Below are 8,593 nucleotides of genomic sequence, written 5' to 3' on the forward strand. Positions count from 1 at the left end.
GACTTACTGTATTTCCTTTTAAAGATTTTAGACATTTATTTGGATCACAAATGCAAGCCAAGTATGAATAAATAAATGTATTATCTTTTAAGAATCCCCCTCCCACCATCTTCCTTTAAATAGAAAAAGGTGCCAAATGTCTCTTCATAGCCTATCTGGCCATAGTTGTCCCACCTATGGCTTTAAAATCAGGCTGTAACTTGATTTTCTGAAATCCTTCCTTGAACTACAGCTCATTCCATTAAAGAAATCCTGGGAAAGAAGTCCTATTGGTTTTGTCCATAGTCTCTGAAAGGTGAGTATGGTAAATGGGTTGAAGGCAACTGGGAGAGGTCTTCAGCAAACGGAGGACTGTTGGGGAATTGTGCAGAGGCAAATCTTGCCAACAAGATACCAGCTCCTTCAGTTAGAGCTCGAAAAACGCCAGCCATCACGGCTGACCCAACCATAACCACTGGCCTCTTTCTTTCTGTCAGAATGGCTCCTTTTCAGGCACCACTTGTGATGGAATTCCAGGGATCTTCTTTTCCTCTGACTTGAACCATACTGCGGTCAGTCATGGAAAACAGACCTCCCCAGACTGCAAAGCTACCTCCCAACTGCGGAGCCCTGGTTTTAAGATCTGTCAAACTTCCGCCTAGTTTGTGGTTTCCTCCCACCGGAGAACTGCGAAAACCTTCGAGGGCTTGAAAGATACCACCACCTACGGTGCGCATGGCAAAGGCCCCACCACAGTCATCCACAAGGCGCCAGGGGCGGGGCTCGCACGCCTACTCCTCCCTCTTGACTCCGCCGCGCCGCGATGCCCGGACCGAGAGGCCAGGGCACTTGTCCAAGGATGGTCACAGAGCCGATCAGCAGAGGACAAGTCTAGTCTCCAGACCTCTTGACACAAAATTCAAGGTCTGTGCCACATATATTAACATAATTGCATGAATAAGTCCAGTTCCTGTAGCAAAAACCAGGAATTCAAAGACTGGAATGGATCATAGTGAAAATAGTTCTATTATTTCTAAACAATTTTTTTTCTTAATGGAAATACACAACTATTGTGAGGAATTTGGAATGAATAAAATGGGTAAAGACAAAAATCAACTGTAATTATACCATGAGATAAGTGCTATTAACATTTTAGTGCTGCATGTATGTGTAAATATGTGTATATAGAGAATACTTACATAGAATATGTATACATGCATGTATAGAGAAAGAATGCATAGATAGAATTTATATATATGGATTATATAATACATAGAATTTATATCTTGGTTTTTTTTCACTTAACATTTCTCTGGTGAACAAAATCATCATTTTAGTGATTGATTTGTATTTCATCAGAATCCATTTCTTAAATTTTTTTACTGTTTCACATATAAGTTGTTTCCAGTGTTTTGCTCTTGTAAATAGGAAGGAGGAAAAGATTTGAAGTTTCAGTAAGATACAGGAAAGATGCATTGCGTAAGCAGGCCAGCATGGAGTACCAAAGAAGGGACTCTTGGCAGCTGGAGACCTGAAACACTGGACGCTTATGAAGATACTGAGATGGGGAGGAGGAATATTCTTGGGCATGTGGAACTCCCCAAGGAAAACTGACTGCTCACAAATCTTCCTGGGCATGGTCCTGTGTATGGATGTGGCAACTCCAGAAAGAGTACATAGTTTCATCCAAGGCCAAGACATCTACTCACCTCCCTGTGTCGCATAACTCATAGAGAGAAACCACTTTTCTAGACGACTTCAGTCAAGTGATAACAAACCTCTTTAGTGCTTCATTTATTTTGGAAAGGACAATTCAATCAAGACAAATCTTCAGAGACTTCTTGAAAGATAATACACCCTTTTTCTTTTTTTGAATTGAAGTATAGTTGATTTACAATATTGTTTTAGTTTCAGGTATACAGCAAAGTGATTCAGTTATATTTTTTTCAGATTATTTTCCATTATAGGTTATTACAAGATACTGAATATAGTTCCCTGTGCTCTACAGTAAATCCTTGTTGCTTATCTATTTTATATATAATAGGGTGTATCTGGTAATCCCATACTCCTAATTTATCCCTCCCCCCACCCCCTTTTTCTAAATATTCTTAATGAATGCCTGTTGTTTCCTCACATCTAAATAAAGCCTCCCTTTTTTTTTGACTCAGTGCAAAACAATGTTCTCCGATAAAGATAGATGACCTATTTATATCATATTAAAACGAAAGTATATTGCTTCTAACCTAAAAGGCTATGTTTAGGCTGCTCAGCTAAAATGTCCTCTAGTTATAAAATATTTATAAAGTAATTTTCCTATGTTTTGCACTTTCAACAGGTTTGCAATTGAAAGGGTAGTGTTTGGGTAGGAACTACATTTGTATTTTTTCTAGTTCAGCCATTTTCAAGTAAACAGCAGTCTTTTCCCAATGAGCCCTTGTTAATTTTTACGTTTAATTCCATCCAAATTTTAGCAAGAATTTCAACACCTGTTTTGAATGATTTTAATTGAAATATCATTCTGATCTTCAAATGGCCACTTTAATTTTCATATTTGCCTTTCTAACTCTTTTCTTGTTTACAGCATTTCTAAAAGACTGGTCTCATTTTAGATTTTGGATTTTAGATGTCGTTTCAAAGAGAAGATTCACAAAGATACAATCATGCAGAGCTCCAATTAATTAAGACAACGCTTCTTTTCGGAAAGGCCACATATTCCAACTGAAGATGCCATTGACCTTGAAAAGAATGTCACTGGGATTATTCTCAGGAACAAACTTTCTGAAGCAGTTTTTCTGAAGTATGTTCTGTGGTTCACTATTTCCCTAGGATGATAGTAATTGTTTCTCAATTGAAAATAAAATAAGATTACCTGGTTCTATAACTTTGGGAAATACTATACCTAAACAAAGTTAAGCAGTTCGACCTGCTAAAGTACATGCTGAAGAGGGAGTAAAGGGAAACAGTTTCCCAAAGTTACTTGACCATGAACTCTCCTTTCAAGGAAAAATGATGAAATGTCTCAGTGAAGAATTTGAAGCCACTGAGGTAGCTTCAAAGGTAAATCATCTCTTTCTCTATGTCCTGCCCCATTGTTACCTGCACAGCTACTTTTTTTTATTATTATTAATTTTTATTGGAGTATAGTTGCTTTACAATGTTGTGTTAGTTTCTGCTGTACAGCAAAGTGAATCAGCTATACGTATACATATATCCCCTCTTTTTTGGATTTCCTTCCCATTTAGGTCACCACAGACCTGCACAGCTTCTTGCTGACAATTCTCCAGATTCTTTTACCTCTTCAGCTCTGTGTCCTTCATGGATTAACATCAACGGGTACTCAGCCCACGTGTTGGAAAGCCTTTTCAATAGAACGTAATATGATTATTTTGTTTTCTAATTCCTGCAAAAGGACAGGCAGCTAACACGTTCCATGGCACTATTTTAACCTCCTTATACATTTCCTCCAGGGGTTTTTGCTATGTGTACACATATTTTGAATTGAAATCAGTGGAATTTTTTTTCTATGTAATTTAATTGCCTCTCCCATGGTTATTTTCATGTAGTGAGGGCTTCTTCTAATAGGAACTATGGTAAAGTTAAATGAACAGCCAGCTTCTTGCCATGGTAGAGGTGGAGGGTAAAAGAAACCTACTCCATAGCCAGACCTCTACTACCACCCCCTGTATCTCATATTTCTAATCTCTTTATTTCTGTCCCCTGAACCAGGTTTGTTGGCCTCCTGATACCCGAGCGTTATCTAGAACCTCAGTAGTAACAGCTTTGTGCTTCTTTCTCTAAATCAAGGGATCCTGGAATCCAAATTAAAATGAGAGAAAAGTAAATTTCCTACGTGAACCATGCTTTTCAGGTTTGCTTCCATCGCTCCTCCTTTGACCTGCCCTGGATAGTAATACTATCCAGTAATCCAAGAGAGCACCACTGCCTGCAAGGTCCTACCCACCAGCCTGCATAGAATTTCCCAGGACCCCAGGGTGACCAACCAGTGCGGGACTTTCAGTGCAAAAGGCAGCAAAGTTCTGGGCAGACTGACATGGGTCACTCCGTTCTCAAAGAAACCACCTGGACAGCAGTCTCTCCTAGTAGGAGGAGCACAGGGTCAGGGTTGCAGAACCGCCTTTCATGAGATTCTCACTTGAACGCTCTCGCCTTTGGGCAGCTAGCAACCAGCTGCAGCCAGGCCAGGATAATGACCCAGTGCGGAGTCTCGCTCCTCTCTCCCTCTCTCCTCCCCTTCAACACCTCCAGCTCCCCGCCCTGAAGCCTCCTCTTTCTATCCCTATGTCCTTCAAGTCTTGGTCACAGAATGTCCCACTTTAGTTTATTATTTCCTTTATCATGCCTTATTGGCAGCTCATTCTAATTAGGAGAGTCACCTAGATACTTTGTCTCCCTTGAGTCTGAACAGAACCGGCAGAGTCAGATGCCCCCTGGGGACGGCTGGCACAGCCATCTCCTGGCAGGAACGCCAGCGCTTTTTCTACCTGGTTGTTAGTTGTGACCAGTTGGGTTAATAAACCTTCCTGGTCTGGTACAGTCCTTCCAGAATTGTCTGGCTGACTCACAGCTTGCTGAATCCACCCTTCCCCGTTTACACAGAGAAATACACATCCATGTTCTTTCAAAGAGTGCATACGGAATAGAGAAAACTGAATGCGCATATATGTCAACTTCTCCCTCTCCATTTCTTTGTCCCTTACAGCAAGTCTCCCGGACTAGGAACAGTAACAGAGACGCGCTGCAAGAGCACGATTCCAATAGGACAAGTCACGGTTCTTCAGTCAACGAAAAAAAAAGAGTCTTAAAGGTTAAAGAAAGTTGCTGCAGGGAAAATGGATCTGGGTTCATGTTCCCAGGACTGCTCCTCCTGTTTGGAGGTGAAAATATCGAAGGGACAAGAAAGATGGGTTTACATGAAAAGAAGTGGTATTCTGAAACTTTTTCATGAGGACTGGAATCTGTACCTTCACCCATCTATATTAATATTTCAAGCTTTGTTCAAATGGTCTATAATTAAATTGCTCTACTTGACATGATAAGACTTGATCTATGTTCTCACCTTAACAACTCTTTTGTTACTTGGAACATTTTCATTCCTGAAGCTTTAAAAACCTGAATTATTACAAAAGGTACAGGAAAAAAATGATTAAGTTCACACTTTGGGGAAATTGTTCCACATCTCTTAAACACCACGGGTCCGTGAGCAACTATGAATAATATGAAATAAATTTGCTTTTGTAGAGAGAGAGAGTTAATTTAAGTTTATCCCAGACTAGATTTATCATCCTTTATCTGTATATAAAAAAACTATGAAAATATAAACATAAACTTGGAGTTGAGACCTAAACACGTTGCCAAGATGTTGTAAATTTTTTATGCTTTTTAGTGTTCAACTAACCTTCCATAAAAGATATTTAAAACATTAAAAACTATTCCACATCAAGTGATTTAATATCCATTTCACATACTGCTAAGTCAGTGGGCTGTTTAACATCTTTGATTTGCTTGTTCAAAGCTTTTTAAAATTAAAATATCATTTACTTATTTGTACATCTAAACTCTAAAGAGTATGATTTACATATATGGTAATAATACTCTTTTATATTACTTATATCAATTAGGTTGTTTCTACTGCAAGTAATATACAATCCTCTTCCAACTGATTTATTCAAAAAGGAATTGTATTATTTCATAAAACTTGAAAGTCTAATAGGGACGTTTGCAAAAGATGTTTGACTTAGTGTTCAAGGAAGTCACTCAGGATCTCATATTGTTTTCATCGTCTGCTCTGCCTTTCATGGTTTTGCTTCATCCTAAGACTGGAACCATTACCCCCGACAGGGGTTTGGTTTTTGTCTCAAACTGGGTTGTGTGAAATCCTCAGGGCTTACTTCCTGATACTCCCTTGTGTCCAGCTCCTACATCTGTGCTCGGATCTCTGTTCCACAAGTGTAAACCAGTCACAAAACTCTGCCTGTTCACTGGTTTCTAAAAACAAACAAAAATACTATTCTTACTCCAATAAAGATGTTTAAAAAAATAATAAAAAGAAAAAATATATATACTATTCTTCCTAAGCATTTAATGCATCTAGAAACAGCTGAAGATTTGCAGTCAAAGGAGGGGTCGCCTCAAGCCCTAAATGGTCCACACTCTTTAAGTGATGCTGTCTCCTCACTCTCCCACACACATCCCAGCAGTTCTCTTCCCTCCAAGAGCAAATGTCCTCACTGGCTTCCTGCAGAGCAGCTTTCCCCCTCCTCCCTGAAGCCAGGGCACTAGTGGACACGCTCCCCAGTGGATAATGGAGGCATTTTCCTTTAATAAGTAGTTGGCTCCATCTTGAGATATACTCACCACACCCAGCCTGGCAGGGGAAGGACCCCTGCAGGAACTGAGGCCTAGAGAGGGGCAACGCCATCCCCACCCCTTCCACCAGGCGTGACAGCATGCCCGGCCCATCCACTGCGACATACTGCCCGGGGAGATGGTAAAAAGTAAACTCCAATTGGATGTTTGGATGACTTTCTACACCACTTGGTCAGTGACAGGATTATACATTTTCAGTGTTATCAGGTAAATAGCTTGTTCTCTCTCAATTTGGATAAATTGAAAAATTGCATTATCGGATAGTTTTATTACTTAAACATACAGTTTATTTATTACTAAAACATACTAGGCAAACAAAGAATTATCCAGTGAAATTCCCAAAGATTTTGTTGAAGAAAATTTAAAATAAATAAGTAAATACATGCTAGGCCTGCACAGATAAATCCATTCCTCTTTCTTCAGAGTAGTTGAAGTCTTTACTCATAAGTATCTTCAATATCCTTCTTCAATTTTATTTATACCATTAACATTATTATTGAGACTTGAGCTTTTTAAAAAGCGTTTACAAAAAAAGGCCAAATGTTAGGGAATAAGGAAAGGAAATTATCTACGTTGGCCATTGCATAGTCTCAATTTCACTGTTTCTAACCAAGAGCAGTTTAGAGTTAGATGCATTATGAAGCTGTTTCTTTAAAAAATATTTTAGTCACCACCATAATTAAACAATAGAATAAAGCCACAATAAAGTTTAGCCCAAAATTGCCTTTAGAGAGACCATAACAAGCAGTGGGAGAGTTGCCTGGTTCAGAAATAATGATGTTTGTTTTATTAACTGGTACCTATCGTTCTGCCTGACCTCTGCTTGATACAGTAATGAGAAAGGGAGCAGAGAGAGATAAATATGGACAGAGAATTGGACTCTGTCTCCATGACATCAAGTCAAGATGCCTCCTTCTACATCTTTCACCACCACCTGGGAGATGCTCATGAAAGAACTAAGCCTATCTCAGCTTCTGCAAACAGCTCTGGTGACATTTCCTTGAGTGACACCTGTCACCTGCAGAGCCACTTTTGCCTCTCCATCACTTCCCAGTCCATAAATGGCCCCATAGAATAAATCATCTGAAATCCACATATCATCACAGGTGGGAGAGGGGTGAGGACGGTAGTGGTAAGCAACAATGTCTTCGTGGCAAATTCTAAAAACTCAGAGTTTAGATAAACAGAAGTGCTTTTGTCTTATAAACATTATTTGTGTACAGTTTACCTACTATAAAGTGCATCCATTTTAGAATATAGTCAATAATATTGTAACAACTTTGTATGGTGGCAGATGGGAACTGGACTTACTCTGGTGACTATTTCATAATGTATAAAAATATTGAATCACTACATTGCGTACTTGGAACTAATATAATAATGTATGTCAAGTATATCTTAATAAAAAATGCACCCATTTTAAGCATGTAATTCAGTACAGTTGGATGGATGCTCTACACCTAGGTAATCAACACAGTCAAGACATAGACGATTTCTATCATTCCAGAAATTTCCCTGGTGCCCTTCCCTGTAAATGCCCACTGGAAGTATTTTTTTATTTCTTAAGTCATAGAACATTTATTTGAACATTTTAAAGTTGAGGTAGCATAAAAAAGAATCTGTTCACTTGCCAAAAACAACATTCAAATCTTCGATTCTTAACATAAAATCAGATAACACTTCTCTAAGTATAGTTTTAGCACAGACTAGCTACTAATGAGAGTCACAGAGCTCTCAAACCTGGCTAACATTTGAAGTTTAACATTCCCCAAAAAATCTGAGTAAGAAAGAGATGTTTTAATCTACTTGACATATTCTGAAGATACAAAGATCTCCTACAAAGGCTACATGGTAGGTAGTTAACATGGGTGAGAGGGTTGAGGGAAGGAGGAAGTAAAAATAGAAAAAAAGACTTCACTTGAAAAATATGTCAGGTTTATGCATTTATGTTGTAAAAGTGTATATGTATATATATGGATATTGAATTTAAAATATAAGAAATAACCACAGAGACACCTCAATTCTTAGAAAAATGTTAAATGTCTCCTAGTGAATCCTCTTCAAGACATTTCTTATTTTATGTCAGATCAAATAATGCTCTCTTCCATCTTAAAAAATAAACACAAACTAAAGTCTAAAACAATTATTGACTGATGGAAATCGAGTCTGAGATCTGGAGTGAAAAGTGCTTTCTCAGCCTGAAGCTGAATATTCTGCTCTCAAAGTG

The 8,593-nt window shown here is 38.6% G+C and overlaps 1 pseudogene; it reads right to left on the bottom strand.

The window, feature by feature from the left end:
- Window positions 1-266: 266 nt before the first annotated feature.
- Window positions 267-1,703, bottom strand: LOC103017728 (mitochondrial import inner membrane translocase subunit Tim17-A-like; annotated as a pseudogene).
- Between the last annotated feature and the right edge of the window lie 6,890 nt (window positions 1,704-8,593).

Source organism: Balaenoptera acutorostrata, chromosome 2 (genome assembly GCF_949987535.1).
Source record: "Balaenoptera acutorostrata chromosome 2, mBalAcu1.1, whole genome shotgun sequence".
In the NCBI taxonomy this organism is placed as follows: domain Eukaryota; kingdom Metazoa; phylum Chordata; class Mammalia; order Artiodactyla; family Balaenopteridae; genus Balaenoptera; species Balaenoptera acutorostrata.